Source organism: Trachurus japonicus, chromosome 23 (genome assembly GCF_045865225.1).
Source record: "Trachurus japonicus isolate A0001 chromosome 23, Traja_1.0".
Lineage (NCBI taxonomy): Eukaryota > Metazoa > Chordata > Actinopteri > Carangiformes > Carangidae > Trachurus > Trachurus japonicus.
The window spans coordinates 25,523,589-25,533,250 of record NC_140929.1 but is presented as its reverse complement, the minus strand read 5'-3'; the positions used below and the strand labels follow the sequence as shown (position 1 = coordinate 25,533,250).

General features: G+C 40.4%; 1 long non-coding RNA gene across 1 annotated transcript; it reads right to left on the bottom strand.

The window, feature by feature from the left end:
* Positions 1-7,165: 7,165 nt before the first annotated feature.
* Positions 7,166-9,662, bottom strand: LOC146963117 (uncharacterized). The gene is made up of 2 exons (XR_015035120.1): positions 8,938-9,662; positions 7,166-8,892 (listed from the first exon to the last, which is right to left on the bottom strand). It is a non-coding gene; the product is annotated as an uncharacterized LOC146963117 (long non-coding RNA).

Genomic DNA, 9,662 nt, shown 5'->3' with positions numbered 1-9,662 from the left:
CACTCTCGCTCCTCATTGGATAAAGGTTGTGGGATACAAGGAAAGTTTTCTCCAGAGCAGAGTGACTGACAGACCCGTGCTTCAGGTTTTAAAGCAGAAGTAAGTGGAATGTTTGTGTTAATATAAGTCTTAAATAGTTCTATCTTCCAACAGCAATCACTTATATAGAGTGTTTGGTCTGAAACATGGGTCTGTCAGTCACTCTGCTCTGCTGTAAGCTGAGGAGAAAACTTTCCTTGTATCCTACAACCTTTATCCAATGAGGAGCGAGAACGGCATAAAGGGGCGGTCCTCTCTGTGTGTGCAGCCAAGGGATGCGCGTGAATGTGGTGACGTAGGGACGAGGGTGGGGACTAACTCCATTGGCTGACAGGAAGTTAGCCAAAACCACCGGATCGCTTACTTCTGCTTAAATTAAAAAGCTCCGGAGTAATTGTGTTTACTACATGACACCAACCTTGCAACATCAGTGTACCTAGCCGCCGCTCGGGTGTCCCCTCTCTCTCTGCTGCACGGTGACACAAACACACTCCATAACCCCTAATCTTTTGTTCATGATGGTTAAGACTACACAAACACACACGCCATAACATCGTATATGTTATGTAACATTTTTCACCGCTCCAGTTATAGATTTTTCGCCGGCTTCGTTGTCAATTAATGCACATGGCTGAGAGGAGCGTACCGAAACAGCGGAAAAGCGAGCAGACTTGCACACATCTTCCGTGCACTGTCTTTCTGTGTAAATATCTCATGTTACAACATGAAAAACCTGCAGCTTATATTCAAGTGCGGCTTATGTATGTACAAAATCTATTTTCTTTTCAAATTTAGCTGGTGCGGCTTATATTCAGGTGCACTTAATAGTCCGGAATTTACGGTATAAATAAAATTGATTGTTGTTCATTTTGCTCTGACTATTTCCTGCTACAGAGAAACATTAAAATTTGATTTTGCTCATTTACATCAAATAACTGTCAGATTGTCACATTGTGTTTTTTTTCCTTCACAATCTGTTTTAATCAAGGAGAAATCACGTTCACACTTGAGAAGCTGTCTCCACAGGCCATGACACAGCTCACACGTCTCATGTGTCACACACACATCAGTGTGGAAGCTCCCTCGCACACATCAGTGCATTTTATTTTCAGACTGCATCACTGTGTGTCAGCTGAGCTCAGACCAGCACCGTGGCCTCTGAACAGCTCCAGTAAAGTCACTGAAGACTCATAAAGCTGCCACACGGCGTGTAAATAAGCTTATTTTGACCTTGTAAAAAAGGACGGCTCAGCATAATTTGTATTCCCACGTCTCAACCCACTTCAAGGACAAAAGACAGACAAAGGGTGGAATCACACAAAGTTACAAATGGCTGGTGTACATGCTCTTGAGTTGTTGCATCAGAACCCAAACACAGCCACAAAGGTATGGAGCTAAAACCCTGCCACCAAGCAAAACTGAAAGAAAAAATGTTGAAAGCTTGAAACCCCGTGTTTGAAAGCGTACAAAAGATTTGTAAGTGTAAATAGTGTTTTGAAAGGCTGAAATAAAAATTAAAATCTCTGAAAACATTATTTTGTATTTGAATTTTCATTTCACTTCTTTACAACTACAGCACTGTTTTTACAGTGTTTCAACAACACACTTTCAGAGTTTAAAATTTGGCACTATTCTCCCACAGTATAATTTTGTTATCCAGTTTTGAGCCGGCGGCACGGGCTGATATACAAGACCAAAAACTATGGATGTGCACCCTTCCTGAATTCGATCCCAGGTCATCTGCGTGGCAGGCAACTGCTCTACCCACTGTACTACCACAGAAACCAATGAGCTGGCTTCACGACAGCATATTAACCAACTTAACTGTTAAAGCTTCAGTTGGTAACAATTATTCAGTCATATTTGCTGGAACTGTCACTATATTCTGATGGTCAGACATTAAATGAGTAATTTAGGACAAAATCCAACTCCTCTGGCTCCACCTACAGCCTGTAATTGTATTTGCCAAAATCCACCGCGCCCGACGATTCTCCACCAGTCAGGTAGAGGGAGCAGGAGGAGCAGCCAATCGCCGCTCCTACACGTCGTGCTATGGATACGGTACATCTTCTGTGGGTGCGTTTATGGCTACTTTGTGTGTGTCTGTGTGTGTGTGGGGCGCTTGGCAGAGGCAAAGACGGTTTATAAACTCTTTGGCAGAGGTTCATAAAGGGACCTGACGGAGTATTGTCTTGAAATTTCCGACCAAGTCGCGGAGTTTACTTTCACTTTCGTCAACTTACCAACTGGAGCTTTAAGCCGTTTTCCCACTAAAATTAGCGGGTCGACGCGGGTTTTTTAAACGCGGGTCGACCCGCTAGCAATCGGCATTTGGCCCCTTTCCCATTGACCAAAATGAGCCGAGTCTGACCCCCCGCTGAGGGATCAGACAGAGCATAAACCAGTCGCCCCGCTCTCATCCGCGGTGCAAGAGACACACACAGTCATGCCACAGCCGCCCGCCGCGGAGTGTCCGTCCGCCGAGGCAGACTCTCTGGCTGGCTGACCTGGAGCACCAGGACCGCGGAGGACAGAGAGTCTGCTGCGGCCGGATGACGGACGTCCGCGGCACAACACGTCAGTTAAACAGACTGTCGCTTCTTTTCTTTTTTTTCTATCGTTTTTGGTCAGTTTTCTCTGATCTTTTGATCCCAGTCTCGGATGAGAGCAGAGCGGAGCAGAGCTTTGTTTTGGTACGTGATATGAGACGCTACCGGCGCGATGACGTAGCGTCACGTAACGTTCAGTGTCATCACGTAAATTAGCGGGTTGACGCGGGTCTGGCGTTCCCACTGCAAGCCGTTCGGAGCCGAGCCGATTAAAGGCGATTTTAACCCGCGTCGCTTGCCGAGTCGTTTGACCCGCGTCGACGCGGCTCGGTGCGCCTTTCCCACTGCCACCAAAAGCCGATTGTTAGCGGGTTTAAACGGGTTTTTTGGCCAGTGGGAAAGGGGTATTAGAGAACATGTTAGAGAAGAAATCTTAGTTTTAGCTGCTGATTTAAAAGGTTTTTTCGCGGGGGACGTGAGCGAGCGCGTTTCTGCTCTGTCACTGCATTGGTAGAGCAGTCTGTCAGTCTCGTGTGGCCGATTGACAGGACGATATGTCATTGGACTATAAGCTTATTTAGCAACCAATAGGCTGAGAAGGTTGTTAGTAAATCCCGCCTTCTGTCTTCAGAGTTTCAAAACTTTTTCACAGAGTTTCAAAACTTATTTGAAGTGCTGTAGTTGTAAAGAAATGAAAGGAAAAAACAAAGAAACACTGCAGAGATTTGAAATGAAAATTCAAATACAAAATAATGTTTTCAGAGATTTAATATTTTTTATTTCAGCCTTTCAAAATACAATTTACACCTACAAATCTTTTGTACGCTTTCAAACACGGGGTTTCAAGCTTTCAACATTTTTTCTTTCAGTTTTGCTTGATGGCAGGGTTTTAGCTCCATAGAACATTGTGACTGTCTGCTCCTGCAGGGAAACCCCACCAACACTCACATCCTGCAAGACAAAATGAAGGAGAAATATTAACCTGTATTTCCCACAAAGTAGCCTAACTCATAATGTCAAATTAATAGAGCTTTTATACTAAAATAAAACTGGACAACAGCAGGGATTACCATCATTAAAGGGATAGTTCACCCAAAATTCAAATTTCACTCATTAACTACTCACCCTCATGTCGACTAAGGGCTGGGAGAATTTTCAGAGTCCTCTGTGCCTTCTCTGAGTTACGGGGGGTCCGTGCAGCAGTATTTGTCCATATAATGGTTGTGAATGGTGCTCACTTTTCTTTGTCCAAAAAGACACACCAAAAAACATCCAAATACCTCCATGCTGCTCGTCTGTAATGTCCCTCTTGTATTGAAGCCACAACATGAGAAACTGTTCCGAAAAAAATTAAATAAGTCTATATTTCAAGCTTGTTTGTAGCGGAAGCTCCCAGTGTCTCAGTTCACTGCTCTTCCTGTGTCAGTGCAAATCTTGCGTGATTTGCGCGGACCGGCGGTACAATGTCTCATGTCAGGGCTTCTATACAAGAGGGACATTACAGACAAGCACTGTGGAGGTATTTGGTGTGTCTTTTTGGACGAAGAAAAGTGAGCACCATTCACAACCATTATATGGACAAATACTGCTACACGGACCCCCCGTAACTCCGAGAAGGCACGGAGGACTCTGAAAATTCTCCCAGCCCTTAGTCGACATGAGGGTGAGAGATAATGAGTGAAATTTGAATTTTGGGTGAACTATCCCTTTAATATGACGTGAATTGTAATTTGTGCCAAGTAAATCTATAGTTGTTTCAAACATTTCTCAACACTCCAGAGTAAGATAGAAATAATGATTTCTAGTGGCCTTTGAGAAATATTTAAAGTGTGACAGGTTGATTAGATAATTAAATAATTAAAAAGGATTTAGAAAATAAAAATAATAAATGCTGAATCTCTGACTATTAGATCAGACCAAATCATCACCCCGAACACTCACAGAATTGATCCCTTCATTAAATAAAATTTCATTTCATATCTTTTTTTTTTTTTTTTTTTTTGGAGGAACAAACTTTCTCTGAGTTGATTTCCCTTCCCTTCAGACATCCACTCCACAATTTCAGGCTTGATCTTCTGCAGGCCAAATGTGAACATGACTGAGTGGATTTGTTCTGCATATGTATGCAAATCCAGACATCATCTGCCAGCATTATTATAAACATAATGTGGACATATTTACTCTGGGTGTCTCTCTTTAATTCACACAAATTGAGAAATCCACTCGAAACTGTCAACAATGTGTTCAAGTCCTTGCTAACAACCTGGAAAATGTTCACTCCACTTCAGCTCCTTATTATACCCTCACTCTAAATATGTAAAAAGATGCAAAGATCTGTCTAAATGATTGATTTCCTTCATTTCCCAGAATACCTTCAAACAAAACCAGAGGCCAGAGGGTTAATGATACTGATGACATTGATTCTCCAGATTTCAAAGAAAGATTTTTGAATATAATAGTTTTGTCTTTCTGACTCAGCACCAATGTGAGTGAAGTCATAAAAAGGCTGTTGTGTGTGTTTGTTACTTTGACGTCTCTTTGTTGACACCCTCCATGAGATAATTGGCAATGAAACCAGATGTTGGCTCTCCGTCCTCCTCGGCGCAGAACACTGTTTAACAGAGTGACAGTCTGATGACAGCTAGTCATCAGACTGCATGTGACACATCTTCACGTGTTTGCCATCAAGCCACAGATGCATGCAGAGTGAGTGGGTGGCTGAAGGAATCGCATTAATTGCGTCTTGCATACACAGGCAGGTGAGGACTAATGTCACCAAGTAAACAGCAGCTCATATGGATGGTGATTAGTGAGTGAGAGCGAATGTTGGGAGTGTGTAGTTTGACAGAAAGTTGTGAGATCTTGCTTGGAAGTGAAGCTGCTGTAACAGTTAGGCCTTACATGAAAACTCATATTAAACCTCATTGTTTTGAAATGCAAATAATCTCTAAATCCTAGATCAAGTCATTCATTCAGTAACACAAAAATCTACCAGATATTTTGGAGCAAAAATTCATTTCTTGCCCATTTAGTAATTTAACAAACAACTCAGTTTGGGTTTGCACCTAAGCTGCAAAAAAATACAGCTACCATGAAAGTACCAAAAAAGTGCACGTTCTCAAATGACCACAAGAGGCTAGCTCCAAAAATCTCCAAAGACTCCCATGTTAAAATGACAACAGAAATAAATGATAAAGCCTGATTTCTAAAGCTAATTTCCTCACTTCATGACAACTGCACAGGGGGTGATTTTTTCTGTATAACTGAGGGTGTAGCTGCTTCGAGTGACGGTTGGGTAAACACACGCATGCCACTGGCTAAAGCGTCGACCAAATTCTAATGCTACATTTGATCGCACTCGGAACCTGGAAAGATCTGGGTCAGAAATTCCGACTTCTGAGGTAAATGTGTTTTATTGCACAACTTCGGAAAACATGGCCGGCCACAGTACGGTGATGTTTGTTTGGATGTCTTTTGAGCACCAAAAAGTACAGCTGGGGAAGTACATCAGCTACATAAGGGAGAGAGAGAAAGTGTGTTTTTTCGTCCCTACTACATACGCGCACAGACCCTTTAAATCACAAATTAAGTGTGAATGAGTGTGAATGGAAATGCCTCTGCAAACTTATTCTACACTTTTAGTAACACAAATGCTAAATTAGACGACACATAACAGTAAAAGTTGAGGAGAAAGTGCAACGCCATTTTGCTTTGACATAATTCCAGCTGACTCGGGCTGCTTTTCAGAATAAATGCACTTGGTTAACTGCAACAAACTTACTTTCTGTGTCATTGTTTGTATGGAAAGTAGCCTAATAAGGTAGCTAGTAAGTACGTTTGTCCCCCCTTTAAAACTACAGTTAAGTAGAGGTGGGATAATATCTGACAGTAATATTCTCAGCTATCAGGATGATTACGAGTGGAATCAAACTTGTCTAACTCCGCAAGAAAACAAATAAGTGTATTTTCCACAATGATCAACATTGTTTTTTGAAGTTATAAATAACCTTGGTTATCAACCTGTCTACACTCCATCCCTGTCACTCTGAGTGAGACTGTCAGCATCCCAAACTGCTGATCAAAACAAGTTGAATCGTGACTTTTGAAAATCAGGGATCTCAGCACCTGCCACAGTGCTCGATGAGTGACTGAGTGTTGATGAAGAACACCATCAACCCCCAGCAGATTATGTGTGACAGTCTCACTAATTGCCTCTTTCAGCAGGCACCGTATAACCTCGATGGAAACTGAGAAACAAATATTGTATTCCATAGGACACAGATGCCACCTCAGCAGACAGATGACAGATTAGGACTCACAGCAGACATGGGTGGTAAATCAGGAGGATTCACGGACACCGAAATATGAGCCAAAGACAACACATTTGATTTTACTCAACACTGCACAGTTCATGATTTGCTGGAGCTTTTAGTGCTCCACTCAAGTCTGCTGTTGTTGGTGTGTGAAGATTGTGTGTCTTCTCAGAGGGTTAGATCAGATATCACTCTTGCTACACTGTGAGTGGAGAGAGCAGAGGAAACACATTCCTCAAGAGAGAGAAATCACTGAACAAAATGTCCAGCAAATGTGTTTAATATGAATATTTATTTAAAAATCCATAGTTCAATACAGAAATAGTCATCTATTATATGTATGATCAGACAATCAGTACTTCAGTCATGCTTTCTCTGATTAATCACATTTTCAAAAAAGTACAAGATATATATATTTTTTTACATAATTGAACCTGTGCAAAGAAAATACACTAGAAAGCAATAGAAACACTGACACAAAATAGATAACGATTAATTCTTTTAAACAATTCATTTTTATGAAGAAGGCATCGCACAATTCCAAGAAAATCAGTGAAAGATTTAAGGCCATTTTGTACAGTTACTTTTCATATAGATTTTTATATTTCAAAACACTCAGTTTATAACAAAAGGAACTGGTGCATCCTTTGTAAAACTGTACATGCAAACATAGTGCACGTTGTTAAGAAGATATGACAAGCATACAATATATTATTTGGATAGCTTTAGTAAACAAAGATCTTATGTGTAACACTATTAAAACTCTCTTATAAAGGTGCCTCACAGGCACACATGCACACACACACACTCGCGGCCACTCACACACATAGTGTACTTGTATCAAACACACACATTTACACAGACTCATGGTTTTATGGGGCATGGAAAAGTTAGTGAGCTGTTGCACATGATTACAAAGTAAAAGCATATTTTAAAATAAACTTATCTATATATTTATGTGTATTTGTCCACCAAAAATGTACAGATATTACTTTTCTTTGTTAATCATTTTCGGAGGCAAAGAAAGGCCGAAATAATTTAAATTCTAAAAGCAATTGAATAAATATTGAAAATTGAATGAATCAGTTTTTACTGAACTGAAACTGAATAGCCTACCGGGACTACTAAACTTCTCTGTCTGATTTTGTGAACCTTAAAAATAAATAAATAAATATTTTTTCACAATTAAATCAGGAAATTGAAACCACAAAGAACTGGAAAATATTTGATTTCAGTTTTACAAAATTGGTGGAATGTGAATTGTAAATTTAAGTATTTCATAATAATTTTGTTGTTGCTCATTCCTAAAATTCCAATCCTTATGACCCTTTTTGGCTTCCATACTACATCCTGCCCTGGTCGACAAGCCTTGTCATGGAATTTGATTAAATGAGTATGTAGTTATAAATGTATTTTCCTACCCTGAAAGGCTTTGCTGAAGAACACCTAAGTAAGAATCAGGAGGTAGTTGGCTGTTCAAATAGCATGACAAAGCCTGTAGGCTGTTGGTATGATGGTCCTGGGTCTGAATCTGGCCAATTAACAAGAAAAACATGTTGAGAAAGTGGAAAAATAAAGCTCTTGAAGCAAAGCGAAAGTTAAATTTTATGCTGACGATGTGACAATATTGCTGTGTAACTGACATTACAAAGCCAGTTTGCTATCAATGCCTTGGGCAAGAAAATTAAAACCAAAATAGATCTTTTGAATTTATCTCCATAAGGGATTCATGCCAAATTGTGAGCAGGGAATAATATCAAAAACTTGGCTAACTCCAAGTGAGAGTCCCACCCTTTCTGCCCTTCCAATCAGCACAGACTAAACTAAAACCGACCCCCGCAGTGTTGGATCTCTGACCGTCTGGAGGAAGAGCATTTTACGGTCTATCTGCTGAGGCAGTAATGAGCTCCTTATTTTGACCTGCAGTCCTAATGATGTGTCCACCTACGCTGTGAACACAGTGGGTAGCTATAAAAGTGTGACCGCACACACTACACAACGCATATGCACACACACACACACACACACACACACACACACACACACACACACACACACTCATACAGTCAGCCCTGCTGTATCAGCACTCTGCTACAGTAGCAACTCATGTGGACACCGTGAGAATAGAAAGACAAACTTGGGAATGTCGAGCAACTAGACAAGGCAGCAATGATGTTCAAGACAAACAGTGTAAAAAAATAGTGTCACTTTGCATGTGGAAGTCTCTGGTGTCATTTTTCTTGTGTAAATGTAGCGATAAGACTTTGGGATTACATCATACTCTTTGAACATCTCTTCACAAAGGCAGATGGAGATGAAAAAGAGAAAGATAAACCAATTTAAAGCCTACATACTGTAATGTGTAATATTTTAAGCCTTAGTCACACTGTGACTGACAAACCTTTAGAATAAAAACAGCATGGTTTAATAAGTCATAGATGCACAGGTCTGTTAATCTGATCAATTGGGAAATCTCATCAGTATTGTCTGAATGGCCAGAACTGTTTGCTGAAACGATGGATAAAAGTGATGGATGATGTGGTGGTCATGCGCTTTACAACAATTTACAATACACTTAACATTACAGCATAACGTTAAATAGAATCTATTTAACTTATGAATATGATTCATATGATATGGATAGCGAGTTAATGAATTTGGAGAGCAACGTTGTTAGGTTGTAAATTAAATGTATATGTATAATACATAATTTACTCAACTGCACTCAATAATACTATAATAATTTGTACTATATACCGTA